The following is a 22,068-nucleotide window of genomic DNA, read 5'->3' as shown; positions in this document are numbered from 1 at the left end:
TTCGCACTGTCCACAATTCTATTTTTACTATGGACAAGTTGATGAAAATTGGTAAAGTAGATAGTGATGTTTGTCTTGTGTGTAATATAAAAAAGGAAACATTACAACATATGTACTTTGAATGTTCGGAACTGTCAGACTTCTTAGATTATATTGATATGTTAACAAGGAAGTTGCTTAAGGATGCTAACCCCACTTATATTGTTGATGTGTCTCTTAGGAAGCTGGTTCTTTTTGGTTACACTAGAAAAATTAAAGGAACAAATCATTTTTTCCTCAACTTCTTGTTAGGTGTAGTCCGTTTTTGTATTTTTAAAAGAAGAAATCTTGTAGTGAATAAAATGTCAAAGGTTGATTTGAGGAATTTTTTTATGTATACTCTTCGTAAATATTTTGACTACGTACAAATTTACTACAAGGTGAACAATAAACCGTTTCTTTTTGCCAAATACATGGTACAGAATAATCACTTGTTAGAGAAGAATAATTCTTCAGAAAGAAATTTAGTACTGTCATTGTGAATTATGTTAACGCAATATTTGAGGGTGTGTATTATAAAGCCTTTATTAGATTAAAGACACATTCTATTTTTATTCAATCTGATGGAATGATAAAATACTCACTATTTCACATTCGAAGAGACCGACATGTATTGTTTTTTAATGATTATTTGATTATCATATTATGTAAGCTATGATATTGTCATCGATCTATATATGCACTGTGAGGAACCTCCGGGGCACCAACCCCGTAGGCCCTATTTGCTGGTACATTAAAATTAATTTAAAAAAAAAAAAAAAAAAAAATCACGTCTGCTTAACACGCAGAAGGTCACGAGTTCGAAACTCGTCGGAACCTGATCCTTATTTTTCTTCTATTGTTATCTTTTATTGAATGATTTCGATTGACACTTGTGCAAATTGTACATTTCGGAAAATCATTTTCATAAGGGTTTCGTGGTGTAGTGGTTATCACGTCTGCTTCACACGCAGAAGGTCGCGAGTTCGAACCTCGCCGAAACCTAAAAATTACATTTTTATTCTTATTACCGACATATCTTGCATTATCCTAGATCACCATTCAACTTCATCGCAAACATTAAAGTCAACTAGGAATAATCAACCTAACTTTTCAGTAAATATAGCGAATTAAATCAACTCGACTATCAAATATTTCGATCGATCGTAAGAGTATGTGCGGTTCTGTGGTGTAGTGGTTATCACGTCTGCTTTACACGCAGAAGGCCGCGAGTTCGAACCTCGCCAGAACCTCTCAGCATTTTTTGCAAATGGCACTATTTGGAATCCCAGATCCTCTTATTAGCCGATTGGGTGAAAGAAAAAACCCAACACCGCAGTTCAAGTTCAATACATGTCATGTCGATGCGTATCATTAGAATACTTTCAATACACAGACACTCTCTGCGTCTAGCATTATTTTAAGATGTTTACCAGGATATATATATATTTAGTTCTTTATCTATTTATCTGATTGGTAGCGTAAAATGATAAACCTACAATGAAATGACAGTCGAGACAGTATTTCCGTATTGCTATACCTAAATATATCTTGTTTCATAAATGAATATTTAAAACCACTTTTATCGTAAATAGATCATTGGTCCTGTAACAACAATAACAGTTTGCAATAATACACGTTTATGACATGGTCAATTAGTTTAGAAGATATTTCCTGATAACACCATGTTCCATATGCATTAGGAAACAATCTTAAGCATTAGTTATCAACCATATCAACTAAATATTACCCTTCATCAGTGATAATTCTGTTACTGAACTACCCATTCACATCTGTATTTAAACCACAAGAATTAGTCACTTTAAACCTGGGTAAATATCGCAGAAATAGCCTAAAGATTTCATGGAAATTGACAAAGCAAACAAACAGTTATAGAAATTGATGAAAGCATCAACTTCTCTATTACAATATTACAACCAAAAATCTTGTAATACTAAAAAAAAGGAAATATCAATTATTTATGGGAATTCCTCGATGCATCAATTTCTCTATTGCAGGATCAATGGAATTGTGAGATTGATTTCATATCATTTTATTATTATTTTGTTTTTACCTGATGTTGTTTTAATCGTTTTCAAATTGAGGAGTCTTCGGGGCCCCGACCATAAAACCGTTTATAGTCCTCATTATTATGCATCTCGTATATCTCCGTGATGTTTATCTTATTGTCAGAAGTAGACATCTCTCATGGAAATTGTGATACTGGAAAAGAAAGTTCGTCAACGTTTCTGTGAGAATGACCGTAGGTCAATAAAACATGAATGTTACCATCGAGAATCTCAAAATAAATCCACAACAGAGAAAAGCGATAATTACGCTTATGTCGTATAGGAATGTTACTATATTCTTATTGATGGTATATTTAAAGACCAGTTTTGTTCCTGGGTGGCAGTATACAGTTTTTTTATGTGGTCATTGGTGTTGTTTTAGTGTGTTAGTTTATATCTTTGAGAAGGTATAACCTTGATGAGGTAGACAACTTGATGTCTCGTTATTTTTTTCGGCATTGGGTTTTGAACTGTGTTGAAGATTAACATTTGTTCAGTCTCGAATTTGTGTCTACCAACAAAAGTCGGGCTGAACTTGTAGTAGGATTTCCTTACTGCCAACACGTGTTCGTTTTGTAAATCTGTTCCGGGTTGGGATTAACATGAAATTTCGCTCAACCGATTTTAGCCTTGTTGAAAAAGAAAAAAACCATCCAAAATAATAATAAAAAACAAATCATGAATTTAGTGTACCATTCCGTTTATCTAGACTTAACTTTTGTTTCGATCAATTCGGATTCTCCCGAATCATTGACTTCTAGATTCCCACGCGTAAGGTCCCTAGCATCAATGGTGAGTGTTCCAGGGAAGGGACGAAACAAGAGAGAAGTGCAGTTAAATCATTGATTTGGCATATATAATATCTCAATACTATATTTGTATTATGTCTCCAATTGAAGGTCCGATTTTATCATATTAAATGTTATCGTATGTTTCATATACATGTATGTAGAGTTTTGGTATTTGGGTTGTGGGTAGATATATTATGTGAAAATACACGGGGTTTGTCGAATATTGAAAATAAAAAAAATAGCAGAAGCATTTTCTTGATAATCGTTACAATGCTGATTCGTGCTGTGTGGAGAATGTTTTAGCACGAATTCAGTATGAAGGTTCCGTGGTGTAGTGGTTATCACGTCTGCTTAACACGCAGAAGGTCACGAGTTCGAAACTCGTCGGAACCTGATCCTTATTTTTCTTCTATTGTTATCTTTTTTTGAATGATTTCAATTGACACTTGTGCAAATTGTACATTTCGGAAAATCATTTGCATAAGGGTTTCGTGGTGTAGTGGTTACATATATCACTGTTGATGAAATTAAAGAAGCATTGTTTGGTATGTCTAAAAACAAAAGTCCTGGTTTAGACGGACTTACTGTTGAGTTTTATTGTCATTTTTTTGAGGATTTGCGTTTTGTATTTCCTCGTTTTGTTCATAGTATCTGGGAAGATAAAGAACTTTCCAGAACTATGAAACAAGGTGTTATAAATCTTGTCTATAAAAAGAAGGGTGATAAATCTTTGTTAAAACATTGGCGCCCAATTAGTCTCCTAAATGTAGACTATAAAATACTAGCCAGAGTTATGTCCAATAGACTTAAATCAGTCTTACCCTCTATTGTTTCAAGATTTCAGTCATGCTGTGTACCTGGTAGAGACATCTCTGACACTATTTTTAGTGTCCGAGATATTATTGATGTTATTGATCAGGAGAATTCTGAGGGTTACATACTTAAAATAGACCAACAGAAAGCTTTTGATCGTGTTTCACATTCATATTTGTTCAAAGTTTTACAGAAATTTGGTTTTGGGGAAAATTTTATTAATTGGGTTAAGATTTTTTATTCTAAAATCTCTAGCTGTGTTAAGTATAATGGGAATCTTACAAAGTTTTTTCCTGTGCACAATTCAGTTAGACAGGGTTGTCCGATTTCGGCTATGCTGTACGTTTTGACTGCTGAACCTTTGGGCTGTATGTTTTCAAAATCTCCTGATATTTCTGGTATCAAAGTGCCTTGTGCAAATTTCGAGTCAAAGGTATATCAACACGCTGATGATACTACCTTGACACTAAGTGACAAACAGTCTATTAGTAAAGTTTTTAACTTATTAGAAGTATATAGTAAAGGTTCAGGAGCCAAGATAAATAAAGATAAATCGGAGATCTTGTGTGTAGGTAAAGGAAGTATTTCCAATGATGAAGTGGATCAGTTAAGCATTACTGTATGTAAAAAGAGTATATGTGTACTTGGTGTTTATGTTGGTACAGATACTAATGATTGTAATATGAAGAATTGGGAGAATAAAGTTAATTCTATTAAATCTATTTTAAGGTCATGGTCTCAAAGACAGCTGACTCTACATGGAAGAGCTACTGTAATTAGTGCCTTACTTATGTCAAGGTGTTGGTATTGTATTACCTCTCAGACAATACCTTTGGTTTTTATAAATAATATTAAGAAAGCATGTATAGATTTCTTATGGAATAATGGTGCTCACCTGGTTGCCTATGATACTATAATTGGTAAAAGGGAAGTCGGGGGTCTAAATATTCCGGACATGGAATTAAAACTAAGATCGTTTAGGTTGAAATTTTTGTTCAGGTGGTTGGATAATTCCTGTAGTGCTGCTTGGAAATGTATGTGTCGATATTTCTTTAACAAAATTCTGAATTTACAGTTGGGTACAGAAGTAATTTATTGTAAATTCTCTGATAAGTACCTTAGAGTATTACCGATCGTTTATCGGGAGATGATAAAGGCATGGTATGCCTTTCAGGCTGTTAATGATGTATTTTATGAAAACAGAAACAGTTTCTTTGTATACGAACAACCATTGTTTTTTAATTCTACTATATTAAAGAATGACAATCCTGTATTTATTGATGCCTTTGCCAAGGCGGGTATTACAAAAGTGAAACATTTGACACTTGAACTTGTACCTAAGTTCCTTTCTGCTCATGCAGTAGCAGACATTGTCAGAGAATATAATGCTGACATTTCAGTGGATATTATTTTATCCGATTTTAACTTGATTATGAGTTGTATACCAGCTGAATACAAGAAAACAGTTTTAACCAGTGTTCACACAAATACTAGTACGGAGTGTCAACCTTATGTCGTGTACAAGGATGACAATGGCACCACGGTAAAGATTTTTCCCAGGTCTACTCGGGAGATTTATGCGTGTTTTATCAGACGTTGTTTTAAAAAGCCAAAGGCGGTAGATTACTGGTCAGACATTTTTGAAAATGCTGATTTGAAGCCCGTTTTTTCTATAATGTATATGCCCTTTTTGCCCTCAGATATCATTGATGTCCATTTTCGCACTGTCCACAATTCTATTTTTACTATGGACAAGTTGATGAAAATTGGTAAAGTAGATAGTGATGTTTGTCTTGTGTGTAATATAAAAAAGGAAACATTACAACATATGTACTTTGAATGTTCGGAACTGTCAGACTTCTTAGATTATATTGATATGTTAACAAGGAAGTTGCTTAAGGATGCTAACCCCACTTATATTGTTGATGTGTCTCTTAGGAAGCTGGTTCTTTTTGGTTACACTAGAAAAATTAAAGGAACAAATCATTTTTTCCTCAACTTCTTGTTAGGTGTAGTCCGTTTTTGTATTTTTAAAAGAAGAAATCTTGTAGTGAATAAAATGTCAAAGGTTGATTTGAGGAATTTTTTTATGTATACTCTTCGTAAATATTTTGACTACGTACAAATTTACTACAAGGTGAACAATAAACCGTTTCTTTTTGCCAAATACATGGTACAGAATAATCACTTGTTAGAGAAGAATAATTCTTCAGAAAGAAATTTAGTACTGTCATTGTGAATTATGTTAACGCAATATTTGAGGGTGTGTATTATAAAGCCTTTATTAGATTAAAGACACATTCTATTTTTATTCAATCTGATGGAATGATAAAATACTCACTATTTCACATTCGAAGAGACCGACATGTATTGTTTTTTAATGATTATTTGATTATCATATTATGTAAGCTATGATATTGTCATCGATCTATATATGCACTGTGAGGAACCTCCGGGGCACCAACCCCGTAGGCCCTATTTGCTGGTACATTAAAATTAATTTAAAAAAAAAAAAAAAAAAATCACGTCTGCTTAACACGCAGAAGGTCACGAGTTCGAAACTCGTCGGAACCTGATCCTTATTTTTCTTCTATTGTTATCTTTTATTGAATGATTTCGATTGACACTTGTGCAAATTGTACATTTCGGAAAATCATTTTCATAAGGGTTTCGTGGTGTAGTGGTTATCAGTCTGCTTCACACGCAGAAGGTCGCGAGTTCGAACCTCGCCGAAACCTAAAAATTACATTTTTATTCTTATTACCGACATATCTTGCATTATCCTAGATCACCATTCAACTTCATCGCAAACATTAAAGTCAACTAGGAATAATCAACCTAACTTTTCAGTAAATATAGCGAATTAAATCAACTCGACTATCAAATATTTCGATCGATCGTAAGAGTATGTGCGGTTCTGTGGTGTAGTGGTTATCACGTCTGCTTTACACGCAGAAGGCCGCGAGTTCGAACCTCGCCAGAACCTCTCAGCATTTTTTGCAAATGGCACTATTTGGAATCCCAGATCCTCTTATTAGCCGATTGGGTGAAAGAAAAAACCCAACACCGCAGTTCAAGTTCAATACATGTCATGTCGATGCGTATCATTAGAATACTTTCAATACACAGACACTCTCTGCGTCTAGCATTATTTTAAGATGTTTACCAGGATATATATATATTTAGTTCTTTATCTATTTATCTGATTGGTAGCGTAAAATGATAAACCTACAATGAAATGACAGTCGAGACAGTATTTCCGTATTGCTATACCTAAATATATCTTGTTTCATAAATGAATATTTAAAACCACTTTTATCGTAAATAGATCATTGGTCCTGTAACAACAATAACAGTTTGCAATAATACACGTTTATGACATGGTCAATTAGTTAAGAAGATATTTCCTGATAACACCATGTTCCATATGCATTAGGAAACAATCTTAAGCATTAGTTATCAACCATATCAACTAAATATTACCCTTCATCAGTGATAATTCTGTTACTGAACTACCCATTCACATCTGTATTTAAACCACAAGGATTAGTCACTTTAAACCTGGGTAAATATCGCAGAAATAGCCTAAAGATTTCATGGAAATTGACAAAGCAAACAAACAGTTATAGAAATTGATGAAAGCATCAACTTCTCTATTACAATATTACAACCAAAAATCTTGTAATACTAAAAAAAAGGAAATATCAATTATTTATGGGAATTCCTCGATGCATCAATTTCTCTATTGCAGGATCAATGGAATTGTGAGATTGATTTCATATCATTTTATTATTATTTTGTTTTTACCTGATGTTGTTTTAATCGTTTTCAAATTGAGGAGTCTTCGGGGCCCCGACCATAAAACCGTTTATAGTCCTCATTATTATGCATCTCGTATATCTCCGTGATGTTTATCTTATTGTCAGAAGTAGACATCTCTCATGGAAATTGTGATACTGGAAAAGAAAGTTCGTCAACGTTTCTGTGAGAATGACCGTAGGTCAATAAAACATGAATGTTACCATCGAGAATCTCAAAATAAATTCACAACAGAGAAAAGCGATAATTACGCTTATGTCGTATAGGAATGTTACTATATTCTTATTGATGGTATATTTAAAGACCAGTTTTGTTGATGGGTGGCAGTATACAGTTTTTTTATGTGGTCATTGGTGTTGTTTTAGTGTATTAGTTTATATCTTTGAGAAGGTATAACCTTGATGAGGTAGACAACTTGATGTCTCGTTATTTTTTTCGGAATTGGGTTTTGAACTGTGTTGAAGATTAACATTTGTTCAGTCTCGAATTTGTGTCTACCAACAAAAGTCGGGCTGAACTTGTAGTAGGATTTCCTTACTGCCAACACGTGTTCGTTTTGTAAATCTGTTCCGGGTTGGGATTAACATGAAATTTCGCTCAACCGATTTTAGCCTTGTTGAAAAAGAAAAAAACCATCCAAAATAATAATAAAAAACAAATCATGAATTTAGTGTACCATTCCGTTTATCTAGACTTAACTTTTGTTTCGATCAATTCGGATTCTCCCGAATCATTGACTTCTAGATTCCCACGCGTAAGGTCCCTAGCATCAATGGTGAGTGTTCCAGGGAAGGGACGAAACAAGAGAGAAGTGCAGTTAAATCATTGATTTGGCATATGTAATATCTCAATACTATATTTGTATTATGTCTCCAATTGAAGGTCCGATTTTATCATATTAAATGTTATCGTATGTTTCATATACATGTATGTAGAGTTTTGGTATTTGGGTTGTGGGTAGATATATTATGTGAAAATACACGGGGTTTGTCGAATATTGAAAATAAAAAAATAGCAGAAGCATTTTCTTGATAATCGTTACAATGCTGATTCGTGCTGTGTGGAGAATGTTTTAGCACGAATTCAGTATGAAGGTTCCGTGGTGTAGTGGTTATCACGTCTGCTTAACACGCAGAAGGTCACGAGTTCGAAACTCGTCGGAACCTGATCCTTATTTTTCTTCTATTGTTATCTTTTATTGAATGATTTCGATTGACACTTGTGCAAATTGTACATTTCGGAAAATCATTTTCATAAGGGTTTCGTGGTGTAGTGGTTATCACGTCTGCTTCACACGCAGAAGGTCGCGAGTTCGAACCTCGCCGAAACCTAAAAATTACATTTTTATTCTTATTACCGACATATCTTGCATTATCCTAGATCACCATTCAACTTCATCGCAAACATTAAAGTCAACTAGGAATAATCAACCTAACTTTTCAGTAAATATAGCGAATTAAATCAACTCGACTATCAAATATTTCGATCGATCGTAAGAGTATGTGCGGTTCTGTGGTGTAGTGGTTATCACGTCTGCTTTACACGCAGAAGGCCGCGAGTTCGAACCTCGCCAGAACCTCTCAGCATTTTTTGCAAATGGCACTATTTGGAATCCCAGATCCTCTTATTAGCCGATTGGGTGAAAGAAAAAACCCAACACCGCAGTTCAAGTTCAATACATGTCATGTCGATGCGTATCATTAGAATACTTTCAATACACAGACACTCTCTGCGTCTAGCATTATTTTAAGATGTTTACCAGGATATATATATATTTAGTTCTTTATCTATTTATCTGATTGGTAGCGTAAAATGATAAACCTACAATGAAATGACAGTCGAGACAGTATTTCCGTATTGCTATACCTAAATATATCTTGTTTCATAAATAAATATTTAAAACCACTTTTATCGTAAATAGATCATTGGTCCTGTAACAACAATAACAATTTGCAATAATACACGTTTATGACATGGTCAATTAGTTTAGAAGATATTTCCTGATAACACCATGTTCCATATGCATTAGGAAACAATCTTAAGCATTAGTTATCAACCATATCAACTAAATATTACCCTTCATCAGTGATAATTCTGTTACTGAACTACCCATTCACATCTGTATTTAAACCACAAGGATTAGTCACTTTAAACCTGGGTAAATATCGCAGAAATAGCCTAAAGATTTCATGGAAATTGACAAAGCAAACAAACAGTTATAGAAATTGATGAAAGCATCAACTTCTCTATTACAATATTACAACCAAAAATCTTGTAATACTAAAAAAAAGGAAATATCAATTATTTATGGGAATTCCTCCTCGATGCATCAATTTCTCTATTGCAGGATCAATGGAATTGTGAGATTGATTTCATATCATTTTATTATTATTTTGTTTTTACCTGATGTTGTTTTAATCGTTTTCAAATTGAGGAGTCTTCGGGGCCCCGACCATAAAACCGTTTATAGTCCTCATTATTATGCATCTCGTATATCTCCGTGATGTTTATCTTATTGTCAGAAGTAGACATCTCTCATGGAAATTGTGATACTGGAAAAGAAAGTTCGTCAACGTTTCTGTGAGAATGACCGTAGGTCAATAAAACATGAATGTTACCATCGAGAATCTCAAAATAAATTCACAACAGAGAAAAGCGATAATTACGCTTATGTCGTATAGGAATGTTACTATATTCTTATTGATGGTATATTTAAAGACCAGTTTTGTTGATGGGTGGCAGTATACAGTTTTTTTATGTGGTCATTGGTGTTGTTTTAGTGTATTAGTTTATATCTTTGAGAAGGTATAACCTTGATGAGGTAGACAACTTGATGTCTCGTTATTTTTTTCGGAATTGGGTTTTGAACTGTGTTGAAGATTAACATTTGTTCAGTCTCGAATTTGTGTCTACCAACAAAAGTCGGGCTGAACTTGTAGTAGGATTTCCTTACTGCCAACACGTGTTCGTTTTGTAAATCTGTTCCGGGTTGGGATTAACATGAAATTTCGCTCAACCGATTTTAGCCTTGTTGAAAAAGAAAAAAACCATCCAAAATAATAATAAAAAACAAATCATGAATTTAGTGTACCATTCCGTTTATCTAGACTTAACTTTTGTTTCGATCAATTCGGATTCTCCCGAATCATTGACTTCTAGATTCCCACGCGTAAGGTCCCTAGCATCAATGGTGAGTGTTCCAGGGAAGGGACGAAACAAGAGAGAAGTGCAGTTAAATCATTGATTTGGCATATATAATATCTCAATACTATATTTGTATTATGTCTCCAATTGAAGGTCCGATTTTATCATATTAAATGTTATCGTATGTTTCATATACATGTATGTAGAGTTTTGGTATTTGGGTTGTGGGTAGATATATTATGTGAAAATACACGGGGTTTGTCGAATATTGAAAATAAAAAAATAGCAGAAGCATTTTCTTGATAATCGTTACAATGCTGATTCGTGCTGTGTGGAGAATGTTTTAGCACGAATTCAGTATGAAGGTTCCGTGGTGTAGTGGTTATCACGTCTGCTTAACACGCAGAAGGTCACGAGTTCGAAACTCGTCGGAACCTGATCCTTATTTTTCTTCTATTGTTATCTTTTATTGAATGATTTCGATTGACACTTGTGCAAATTGTACATTTCGGAAAATCATTTTCATAAGGGTTTCGTGGTGTAGTGGTTATCACGTCTGCTTCACACGCAGAAGGTCGCGAGTTCGAACCTCGCCGAAACCTAAAAATTACATTTTTATTCTTATTACCGACATATCTTGCATTATCCTAGATCACCATTCAACTTCATCGCAAACATTAAAGTCAACTAGGAATAATCAACCTAACTTTTCAGTAAATATAGCGAATTAAATCAACTCGACTATCAAATATTTCGATCGATCGTAAGAGTATGTGCGGTTCTGTGGTGTAGTGGTTGTCACGTCTGCTTTACACGCAGAAGGCCGCGAGTTCGAACCTCGCCAGAACCTCTCAGCATTTTTTGCAAATGGCACTATTTGGAATCCCAGATCGTCTTATTAGCCGATTGGGTGAAAGAAAAAACCCAACACCAGACTTCCGGTTATGATTTAGAGGCGGATGGACGTATGTCTTTGAGCTGGTTAAAAATCGTTCTACATCGGAGGTAATCTCGGGTCTATGACCCTATATTTGTGATTTGACTAAAACATTTATATTGTTCATTACACTGAAACATTTATTATGTGATATTTTTAAAGATATTGGTGTAATTTGTAATATCCCATTTCCGATTTGTTCCGGGGGATATGGCCGCTTCGGGCGACCCCCAGGCTGCACGTAGCGGTAAGAGACGCTATAGTAAAGATAATACTGTTGTGATTGATGTGTTGGATAACAAATCATTAAAAGCAGACAGGATAATTGAGGTAATTTCGGAAATGTGTGGTGAAGGTTCTGTTTTTGCATGTGTCCCAAAGTCCGGGAATTTATATGAGGTCACACTAGAGGGCCGAGCGGGGATCAATCTGCTATTGGATGGTGTTTTTATTGATGGTAGGACATATGATTGCCATGATATCACCAAGAAATTCACACTTGTCAGCTTTTTGCACCTCCCTGCCTATGTAGATGACGACGAAATAAAAGATAAACTTGCGAACATTGGTGTTGAGTTAGTTTCCCCCATTAAACGTCGCTTTTAAAGGGAACTAATGTAGCTGACGGCACTCGTTATGTACGTGTGAAGTTACCCCCGCACCTGAAATCACTACCGTATACCATGAAATTCGGCAATGACTATCACCGTGTGATACATGATAATCAGTTGAAAGTGTGTTCCTTATGTTATTCTGATGAACACTTATTCAGAGACTGTCCAAAGTTTGTTTGTTTCACCTGTGGTGGCCAGGGTCATTTCAGAAAAACATGTAAAACACAGCCATGCACTCGTTGCGGTGAGATCAGGTACGCGTGTGATTGTGCGCGCGCGGTCAGGCGTATTGACACTCTGTGTGACCGATGTGGACTGTATAGCTGTGAATGTTTTGACACGGGGACAAACCTTGATGACAGCGATTCTGTTGACGGAGTTTTACAGGACACGCGTGGTAACTCGGTTGATATCGCTGACTCCCAGGGTGGCTCAGAGGCTGATGATGACGTCATGACTGAGGAGGAATTCCTGTCGTCTGATCGTGTCCGAGAGGACCAGTCGTCCAATCGTGTCCGAGAGGATCGTATTGGAAATTCTAATGATGGTGGTGATAATAACTCAAAGGTTGAGGCTTCTGAGGATGGAGATATAAGTTGCGTGAATGGTGATACTGCTGATGATAAGTGCGTGGATCGGGCAGACTGTAATGACGTTTCAGCGCCCCTTCAGCTTGATGTGCCTCTGGTCTATGGAGATGTATTTCCATTGGAGAATGCCGTTACCCAAGCCTCATGCAAGAGGTTCTGGAATGATGAGGATGAGACTGAGGTGAGTGAGGAGGACGCTGCCGATAAGAAACAGGAAACCATAAGGCTTTCCTAAAGTCTAAAGTAGGAGATGGAGGTATTAAGAAAACAAGAAAAAGAAAAACGAAAAAAGTTAAAGACGTTTCATAATGAACTTTCCGGTGTTGTTATTGTTTTCTTTAATGTTTACATGTGTGTCATTAAATGTAAACGGCTTGAGGGACGTCGTTAAAATAAGAAATCTATTTGAATATTGTCAGTCTAATTATTATCAGATCGTATTTTTACAAGAGACCTTTTGGGATGACGTTTTTGTTAATCAAATTAGCCATATGTGGCAGGGTAAAATTATATTTAACAATAGTAATGAGCATAGAAAAGGTGTTGCTATACTGATATCTAATACTTTAAAAGATGGTGTACTAGATTATGATGGTTATGATGGGAGAGTTTTACGTGTTAAAATAGAAATCGAAGATACTGTATGGAATTTTGTTAACATTTATGCACCAAATATTGTGAATGATAGAAAGTTATTTTTTGATCGCTTAAAAACATGGCTTGTACCATTTTCTGACAAACTGATTACAGGGGGTGATTATAATACAACCTTGTCAACACTCGATCGTACAGGTATCTCTACACACCAGGTAAATTCTAGTGTGTCTGCGTTAAAAAGCTTGATGTTTACTTGTGATATTTTTGATATTTGGAGGAGTAGGAATAAAAATTGTGCTATTTTTTCTCGTAAAATGGTTAGTGATGGTAATCTATCTCAAAGTCGCATTGATTATTTTTTAGTTTCAAAAGAACTGTCTCCTTGTGTGCAGAATGTTTATTATAGGGATACATATTTTAGTGATCATTGTTTTGTTGTTATGAAAGTTGATTTAGATCGGGGAAGTAAAGGTCCTGGTATATGGGTGTTAAATAATTGTTTTTTATTGGAGGAAGATTTCAATACAAAAATCAGGGCTATTATCAATGATGCGAAGAAATGCCCTTTATATGAAGATGAGCCTAAGGTATGGTGGGATAACTTAAAATATAAAATCAAAAAGTTTTCACAGGTCTATGGTAAAGACCGTAGTAAGAAACGTAATGCTGAGTATTTTAAGATCCAAAATAAATTAAAGAGTTTTTCATCTGATATAGCCAACGGAAAGTCTTTCAACTGTAACAAATATGAGGAACTGAAGACAAGTTTGGAAAATTTAGAAAAAGAAAAATGTAAAGGTGCTGTATTGAGGTCAAAAGCTAAATGGGCTGTAGACGGGGATAAGAATACGGCTTATTTTTGAAGGCTTGAGAAATTTAGACAAAATTGTAACACTATAAAATGTTTGCGTTCTTCGAATGGTGACCTACTAAATGATTCTGATGAAATGTCTAATGAAATTTATAATTTTTATAACGACTTGTATAATTGTATTGATACAGATGATGGTGATATTGATAACTTATCATCTTTTGTTGACAAAACTGTTAATGATGAAGACAGATTGAAATGTGATACGGTTGTTACTAATGATGAAATTAGAGATGCTTTGAATGGTATGTCTAAAGGTAAAAGTCCCGGACTGGACGGGCTTACTGTTGAATTTTATTGTCATTTTTATGAAGAATTAAAATGTTGTTTTACCCGTGTTGTACAAAGTATCTGGGACGACAGGGAATTGACCAGATCTATGAGACTTGGTGTCATCAACCTTGTTTATAAGAAAAGGGGTGAAAAGTCTTTATTAAAGAACTGGAGACCTATTAGTCTTCTTAATGTGGACTACAAGGTATTAGCTAGAATAATGTCCAATCGATTAAAAGCTGTGTTACCTTCAATTATTTCTGAATTCCAGTCTTGCTGTGTAATTGGTAGAGATATTTCTGACACTATTTTTAGTGTTCGAGACATTATTGACATTTCATTTCAGGAGGATTTTGAAACCTATATTCTTAAAATAGACCAGGAAAAAGCATTTGATCGTGTTAGTCATAAGTACTTATTTAGAGTATTAGAGAAATTTGGTTTCGGCCAAAATTTTATTGACTGGATCAAAATATTTTATACTGGAATTTCTAGTTCTGTTAAATTTAACGGTAACTTGACCCCGTTTTTTCCCATACAAAATTCAGTCAGACAAGGTTGTCCGATATCGGCGATGCTCTATGTTTTAGCAGCAGAACCTCTTGGTCGAATGATTTCCAAGTCTCCAGTCATAAAAGGTATTGTTGTTCCTAATTCAAGCTTCGAGTCTAAAGTGTATCAACATGCTGATGACACAACGTTGACTCTTTCTGATAAAGAATCAGTTGTAAATGTTTTTAATTTGTTGGATGTTTATAGTAAGGGCTCTGGTGCCAAAGTTAATAAAGATAAATCTGAAATTTTATGTGTTGGAAAAGCCATGATTACAAATGAAGAAGCGGAACGGTTAGGTATACAATTATGTGATAGGGTTATTTGTGTTCTAGGTGTTTGGATTGGTGTCGATCAAAAATTATGTAATGAAAAGAACTGGGAAAGTAAAGTTACTTCTATACGAAATATTTTAAGATTGTGGTCTCAGAGAAAGTTAACTCTTCACGGAAGGGCTGCTGTACTTAGTTCTCTGATTATGTCAAGATGTTGGTATTGTATTACCTCTCAGACTATACCTCTAGTTGTTATCAATGAATTAAAAACTTTATGTATTGACTTTTTATGGCAAAGTGGGGCCCATCTGGTTGCGTATGACACCATCATCGGTAAAAGAAATTCTGGAGGCCTAAATATACCTGACATTGAATTAAAGCTTAGGTCGTTTCGAATAAAGTTTCTAGTTAAGTGGCTAGATAAGTCTTGTACTGCAGTCTGGAAAAACATGTGTGTTTACTTTTTCAACAAAATACTCAATTTGAATCTTAATACTGAGATCATTTATTGCAAAATTCCAGACAAGTATTTAAATGTGTTGCCTATTGTTTATCGTGAAATGTTAAAAGCTTGGTATGCTTTTCAAACTGTTAATGAGGTTAGCCATAGTAATATAGACACGTCTTTTGTGTATGAGCAACCCCTCTTTTGCAACCCCAGTTTTATGAAGAATGAAAAACCTATTTTTATTCATTATTTTGCTAAGGCTGGAATAACCAAAGTTAAGCATTTGACACTTGAAGTAGTTTCTAAATTCCTTTCTCCTAGTGCGATAGTTGATATTGTTAAGGAAACTGTACCTGATATTTCTCTGGATACTGTTGTTTCTGACTTCAATACTATCATGAGTTGTATTCCAGCCAGTTACAAGAAAATTGTTTTGTCTAAGGTGTATACTGGTCGTAGAACCGATTCTATGCCATATGTTACTTATAAAGATGGAAATGATACTACCATTCAGGTATTTCTCAGAACCACCCGCGATATCTATGCCTGTTTCATTCGCAAGTGTTTCAAAATGCCAAAGTCGACTGAATATTGGTCAGCGCTATTTCCAAATGTTGACATTCCTCGTGTTTTTTCCATAATGTACGTGCCTTTTTTTCCCTGTGATATTATCGATTCTCATTTTCGAGTAGTTCATAATTCCATATTTACAATGGTGAAGCTAGCGAAAATTGGCAAAGTAAACAGTGACACTTGTCTTGTTTGTAATTCTGAGCCGGAAACGTTACAACATGTTTTTATCGATTGTTCAGAATTAGGTGAATTTTTATCATATGTTCAGTCATTATTACAGAAACTTTTCTCAGAAGCTGATCAGAGCAAGTTGGTAGATATTTCTTTAGGAAAACTAATCTTCATGGGTTTTACAAAGAAACTTGAAAATACCAATCAGTACTTTATCAACTTTTTTCTGGGAGTAGTGCGTTTTTGTATTCTTCGAAGACGAAATATAGTGATAAATCAAATGCCCAAGGTAAATATTAAAGCTCTGTTCGTTTATACGTTTAGGAAATATTTTGATTATGTTAAAGTCTACTACCAGATAAAAAAGAAGTATGCTCTCTTTAAGAAGTACATTGTTGCCGACAACTACCTCTTAAAAACTCAAGATGTTTCTCTTTCTACAGAGAACATGACTTTTTATGAATTATCTATATAAAATGTATGTCTTTCATTGCAATGTTGGTTGTGTATGGGCAGCGAAGTATTTTGGAAAGATGTGATAACAGTTTTACATTACAAGTAATATTTTAACTTTTGTATTAGTTTTAACCGTTATGTTAATGTATTGCATATGAACTGTGAGGCACCAATCTATTTATTCAAGAAAAAAAAAACGTCTGCTTCACACGCAGAAGGTCGCGAGTTCGAACCTCGCCGAAACCTAAAAATTACATTTTTATTCTTATTACCGACATATCTTGCATTATCCTAGATCACCATTCAACTTCATCGCAAACATTAAAGTCAACTAGGAATAATCAACCTAACTTTTCAGTAAATATAGCGAATTAAATCAACTCGACTATCAAATATTTCGATCGATCGTAAGAGTATGTGCGGTTCTGTGGTGTAGTGGTTATCACGTCTGCTTTACACGCAGAAGGCCGCGAGTTCGAACCTCGCCAGAACCTCTCAGCATTTTTTTGCAAATGGCACTATTTGGAATCCCAGATCCTCTTATTAGCCGATTGGGTGAAAGAAAAAACCCAACACCGCAGTTCAAGTTCAATACATGTCATGTCGATGCGTATCATTAGAATACTTTCAATACACAGACACTCTCTGCGTCTAGCATTATTTTAAGATGTTTACCAGGATATATATATATTTAGTTCTTTATCTATTTATCTGATTGGTAGCGTAAAATGATAAACCTACAATGAAATGACAGTCGAGACAGTATTTCCGTATTGCTATACCTAAATATATCTTGTTTCATAAATGAATATTTAAAACCACTTTTATCGTAAATAGATCATTGGTCCTGTAACAACAATAACAATTTGCAATAATACACGTTTATGACATGGTCAATTAGTTTAGAAGATATTTCCTTATAACACCATGTTCCATATGCATTAGGAAACAATCTTAAGCATTAGTTATCAACCATATCAACTAAATATTACCCTTCATCAGTGATAATTCTGTTACTGAACTACCCATTCACATCTGTATTTAAACCACAAGGATTAGTCACTTTAAACCTGGGTAAATATCGCAGAAATAGTCTAAAGATTTCATGGAAATTGACAAAGCAAACAAACAGTTATAGAAATTGATGAAAGCATCAACTTCTCTATTACAATATTACAACCAAAAATCTTGTAATACTAAAAAAAGGAAATATCAATTATTTATGGGAATTCCTCGATGCATCAATTTCTCTATTGCAGGATCAATGGAATTGTGAGATTGATTTCATATCATTTTATTATTATTTTGTTTTTACCTGATGTTGTTTTAATCGTTTTCAAATTGAGGAGTCTTCGGGGCCCCGACCATAAAACCGTTTATAGTCCTCATTATTATGCATCTCGTATATCTCCGTGATGTTTATCTTATTGTCAGAAGTAGACATCTCTCATGGAAATTGTGATACTGGAAAAGAAAGTTCGTCAACGTTTCTGTGAGAATGACCGTAGGTCAATAAAACATGAATGTTACCATCGAGAATCGCAAAATAAATTCACAACAGAGAAAAGCGATAATTACGCTTATGTCGTATAGGAATGTTACTATATTCTTATTGATGGTATATTTAAAGACCAGTTTTGTTGATGGGTGGCAGTATACAGTTTTTTTATGTGGTCATTGGTGTTGTTTTAGTGTATTAGTTTATATCTTTGAGAAGGTATAACCTTGATGAGGTAGACAACTTGATGTCTCGTTATTTTTTTCGGAATTGGGTTTTGAACAGTGTTGAAGATTAACATTTGTTCAGTCTCGAATTTGTGTCTACCAACAAAAGTCGGGCTGAACTTGTAGTAGGATTTCCTTACTGCCAACACGTGTTCGTTTTGTAAACCTGTTCCGGGTTGGGATTAACATGAAATTTCGCTCAACCGATTTTAGCCTTGTTGAAAAAGAAAAAAACCATCCAAAATAATAATAAAAAACAAATCATGAATTTAGTGTACCATTCCGTTTATCTAGACTTAACTTTTGTTTCGATCAATTCGGATTCTCCCGAATCATTGACTTCTAGATTCCCACGCGTAAGGTCCCTAGCATCAATGGTGAGTGTTCCAGAGAAGGGACGAAACAAGAGAGAAGTGCAGTTAAATCATTGATTTGGCATATGTAATATCTCAATACTATATTTGTATTATGTCTCCAATTGAAGGTCCGATTTTATTATATTAAATGTTATCGTATGTTTCATATACATGTATGTAGAGTTTTGGTATTTGGGTTGTGGGTAGATATATTATGTGAAAATACACGGGGTTTGTCGAATATTGAAAATAAAAAAATAGCAGAAGCATTTTCTTGATAATCGTTACAATGCTGATTCGTGCTGTGTGGAGAATGTTTTAGCACGAATTCAGTATGAAGGTTCCGTGGTGTAGTGGTTATCACGTCTGCTTAACACGCAGAAGGTCACGAGTTCGAAACTCGTCGGAACCTGATCCTTATTTTTCTTCTATTGTTATCTTTTATTGAATGATTTCGATTGACACTTGTGCAAATTGTACATTTCGGAAAATCATTTTCATAAGGGTTTCGTGGTGTAGTGGTTATCACGTCTGCTTCACACGCAGAAGGTCGCGAGTTCGAACCTCGCCGAAACCTAAAAATTACATTTTTATTCTTATTACCGACATATCTTGCATTATCCTAGATCACCATTCAACTTCATCGCAAACATTAAAGTCAACTAGGAATAATCAACCTAACTTTTCAGTAAATATAGCGAATTAAATCAACTCGACTATCAAATATTTCGATCGATCGTAAGAGTATGTGCGGTTCTGTGGTGTAGTGGTTATCACGTCTGCTTTACACGCAGAAGGCCGCGAGTTCGAACCTCGCCAGAACCTCTCAGCATTTTTTTGCAAATGGCACTATTTGGAATCCCAGATCCTCTTATTAGCCGATTGGGTGAAAGAAAAAACCCAACACCGCAGTTCAAGTTCAATACATGTCATGTCGATGCGTATCATTAGAATACTTTCAATACACAGACACTCTCTGCGTCTAGCATTATTTTAAGATGTTTACCAGGATATATATATATTTAGTTCTTTATCTATTTATCTGATTGGTAGCGTAAAATGATAAACCTACAATGAAATGACAGTCGAGACAGTATTTCCGTATTGCTATACCTAAATATATCTTGTTTCATAAATAAATATTTAAAACCACTTTTATCGTAAATAGATCATTGGTCCTGTAACAACAATAACAATTTGCAATAATACACGTTTATGACATGGTCAATTAGTTTAGAAGATATTTCCTGATAACACCATGTTCCATATGCATTAGGAAACAATCTTAAGCATTAGTTATCAACCATATCAACTAAATATTACCCTTCATCAGTGATAATTCTGTTACTGAACTACCCATTCACATCTGTATTTAAACCACAAGGATTAGTCACTTTAAACCTGGGTAAATATCGCAGAAATAGTCTAAAGATTTCATGGAAATTGACAAAGCAAACAAACAGTTATAGAAATTGATGAAAGCATCAACTTCTCTATTACAATATTACAACCAAAAATCTTGTAATACTAAAAAAAGGAAATATCAATTATTTATGGGAATTCCTCGATGCATCAATTTCTCTATTGCAGGATCAATGGAATTGTGAGATTGATTTCATATCATTTTATTATTATTTTGTTTTTACCTGATGTTGTTTTAATCGTTTTCAAATTGAGGAGTCTTCGGGGCCCCGACCATAAAACCGTTTATAGTCCTCATTATTATGCATCTCGTATATCTCCGTGATGTTTATCTTATTGTCAGAAGTAGACATCTCTCATGGAAATTGTGATACTGGAAAAGAAAGTTCGTCAACGTTTCTGTGAGAATGACCGTAGGTCAATAAAACATGAATGTTACCATCGAGAATCGCAAAATAAATTCACAACAGAGAAAAGCGATAATTACGCTTATGTCGTATAGGAATGTTACTATATTCTTATTGATGGTATATTTAAAGACCAGTTTTGTTGATGGGTGGCAGTATACAGTTTTTTTATGTGGTCATTGGTGTTGTTTTAGTGTATTAGTTTATATCTTTGAGAAGGTATAACCTTGATGAGGTAGACAACTTGATGTCTCGTTATTTTTTTCGGAATTGGGTTTTGAACAGTGTTGAAGATTAACATTTGTTCAGTCTCGAATTTGTGTCTACCAACAAAAGTCGGGCTGAACTTGTAGTAGGATTTCCTTACTGCCAACACGTGTTCGTTTTGTAAACCTGTTCCGGGTTGGGATTAACATGAAATTTCGCTCAACCGATTTTAGCCTTGTTGAAAAAGAAAAAAACCATCCAAAATAATAATAAAAAACAAATCATGAATTTAGTGTACCATTCCGTTTATCTAGACTTAACTTTTGTTTCGATCAATTCGGATTCTCCCGAATCATTGACTTCTAGATTCCCACGCGTAAGGTCCCTAGCATCAATGGTGAGTGTTCCAGAGAAGGGACGAAACAAGAGAGAAGTGCAGTTAAATCATTGATTTGGCATATGTAATATCTCAATACTATATTTGTATTATGTCTCCAATTGAAGGTCCGATTTTATTATATTAAATGTTATCGTATGTTTCATATACATGTATGTAGAGTTTTGGTATTTGGGTTGTGGGTAGATATATTATGTGAAAATACACGGGGTTTGTCGAATATTGAAAATAAAAAAAATAGCAGAAGCATTTTCTTGATAATCGTTACAATGCTGATTCGTGCTGTGTGGAGAATGTTTTAGCACGAATTCTGTATGAAGGTTCCGTGGTGTAGTGGTTATCACGTCTGCTTATAAAGCCTTTATTAGATTAAAGACACATTCTATTTTTATTCAATCTGATGGAATGATAAAATACTCACTATTTCACATTCGCACATGTATTGTTTTTTATTTATTTGATTATCATATTATGTAAGCTATGATATTGTCATCGTCTATATATGCACTGTGGTGTAGTGGTTAAAATTAATTTAAAAACAAA

At 34.5% G+C, this 22,068-nt stretch overlaps 15 non-coding genes across 15 annotated transcripts; all 15 read left to right on the top strand.

Moving 5' to 3' along the window:
• Positions 1-950: 950 nt before the first annotated feature.
• Positions 951-1,023, top strand: Trnav-cac (transfer RNA valine (anticodon CAC)). The gene has a single exon. It is a non-coding gene; the product is annotated as a tRNA-Val (tRNA).
• Positions 1,024-1,198: 175 nt separating this feature from the next.
• On the top strand, positions 1,199-1,271 carry Trnav-uac (transfer RNA valine (anticodon UAC)). Its single transcript has one exon. It is a non-coding gene; the product is annotated as a tRNA-Val (tRNA).
• Positions 1,272-3,198: 1,927 nt separating this feature from the next.
• Positions 3,199-3,271, top strand: Trnav-aac (transfer RNA valine (anticodon AAC)). The gene has a single exon. It is a non-coding gene; the product is annotated as a tRNA-Val (tRNA).
• A 3,086-nt stretch (positions 3,272-6,357) lies between these two features.
• On the top strand, positions 6,358-6,429 carry Trnav-cac (transfer RNA valine (anticodon CAC)). Its single transcript has one exon. It is a non-coding gene; the product is annotated as a tRNA-Val (tRNA).
• A 175-nt stretch (positions 6,430-6,604) lies between these two features.
• Positions 6,605-6,677, top strand: Trnav-uac (transfer RNA valine (anticodon UAC)). The gene has a single exon. It is a non-coding gene; the product is annotated as a tRNA-Val (tRNA).
• A 1,926-nt stretch (positions 6,678-8,603) lies between these two features.
• Trnav-aac (transfer RNA valine (anticodon AAC)) lies at positions 8,604-8,676 on the top strand. Its single transcript has one exon. It is a non-coding gene; the product is annotated as a tRNA-Val (tRNA).
• A 92-nt stretch (positions 8,677-8,768) lies between these two features.
• On the top strand, positions 8,769-8,841 carry Trnav-cac (transfer RNA valine (anticodon CAC)). Its single transcript has one exon. It is a non-coding gene; the product is annotated as a tRNA-Val (tRNA).
• A 175-nt stretch (positions 8,842-9,016) lies between these two features.
• On the top strand, positions 9,017-9,089 carry Trnav-uac (transfer RNA valine (anticodon UAC)). The gene has a single exon. It is a non-coding gene; the product is annotated as a tRNA-Val (tRNA).
• Positions 9,090-11,018: 1,929 nt separating this feature from the next.
• Trnav-aac (transfer RNA valine (anticodon AAC)) lies at positions 11,019-11,091 on the top strand. The gene has a single exon. It is a non-coding gene; the product is annotated as a tRNA-Val (tRNA).
• A 92-nt stretch (positions 11,092-11,183) lies between these two features.
• On the top strand, positions 11,184-11,256 carry Trnav-cac (transfer RNA valine (anticodon CAC)). The gene has a single exon. It is a non-coding gene; the product is annotated as a tRNA-Val (tRNA).
• A 175-nt stretch (positions 11,257-11,431) lies between these two features.
• Trnav-uac (transfer RNA valine (anticodon UAC)) lies at positions 11,432-11,504 on the top strand. The gene has a single exon. It is a non-coding gene; the product is annotated as a tRNA-Val (tRNA).
• Positions 11,505-17,432: 5,928 nt separating this feature from the next.
• Positions 17,433-17,505, top strand: Trnav-uac (transfer RNA valine (anticodon UAC)). The gene has a single exon. It is a non-coding gene; the product is annotated as a tRNA-Val (tRNA).
• Positions 17,506-19,431: 1,926 nt separating this feature from the next.
• Trnav-aac (transfer RNA valine (anticodon AAC)) lies at positions 19,432-19,504 on the top strand. Its single transcript has one exon. It is a non-coding gene; the product is annotated as a tRNA-Val (tRNA).
• A 92-nt stretch (positions 19,505-19,596) lies between these two features.
• On the top strand, positions 19,597-19,669 carry Trnav-cac (transfer RNA valine (anticodon CAC)). The gene has a single exon. It is a non-coding gene; the product is annotated as a tRNA-Val (tRNA).
• A 175-nt stretch (positions 19,670-19,844) lies between these two features.
• On the top strand, positions 19,845-19,917 carry Trnav-uac (transfer RNA valine (anticodon UAC)). The gene has a single exon. It is a non-coding gene; the product is annotated as a tRNA-Val (tRNA).
• The last annotated feature ends 2,151 nt before the right edge of the window (positions 19,918-22,068 follow it).

The sequence above is a fragment of the Ylistrum balloti genome, unplaced genomic scaffold (assembly GCF_031769215.1).
Source record: "Ylistrum balloti isolate Yb309-2 unplaced genomic scaffold, AGI_CSIRO_Ybal_v1 Utg369856, whole genome shotgun sequence".
Taxonomy (NCBI): domain Eukaryota; kingdom Metazoa; phylum Mollusca; class Bivalvia; order Pectinida; family Pectinidae; genus Ylistrum; species Ylistrum balloti.
The sequence above is the reverse complement of the archived record's forward strand: the minus strand, read 5'-3'. Positions and strand labels throughout refer to the sequence as shown.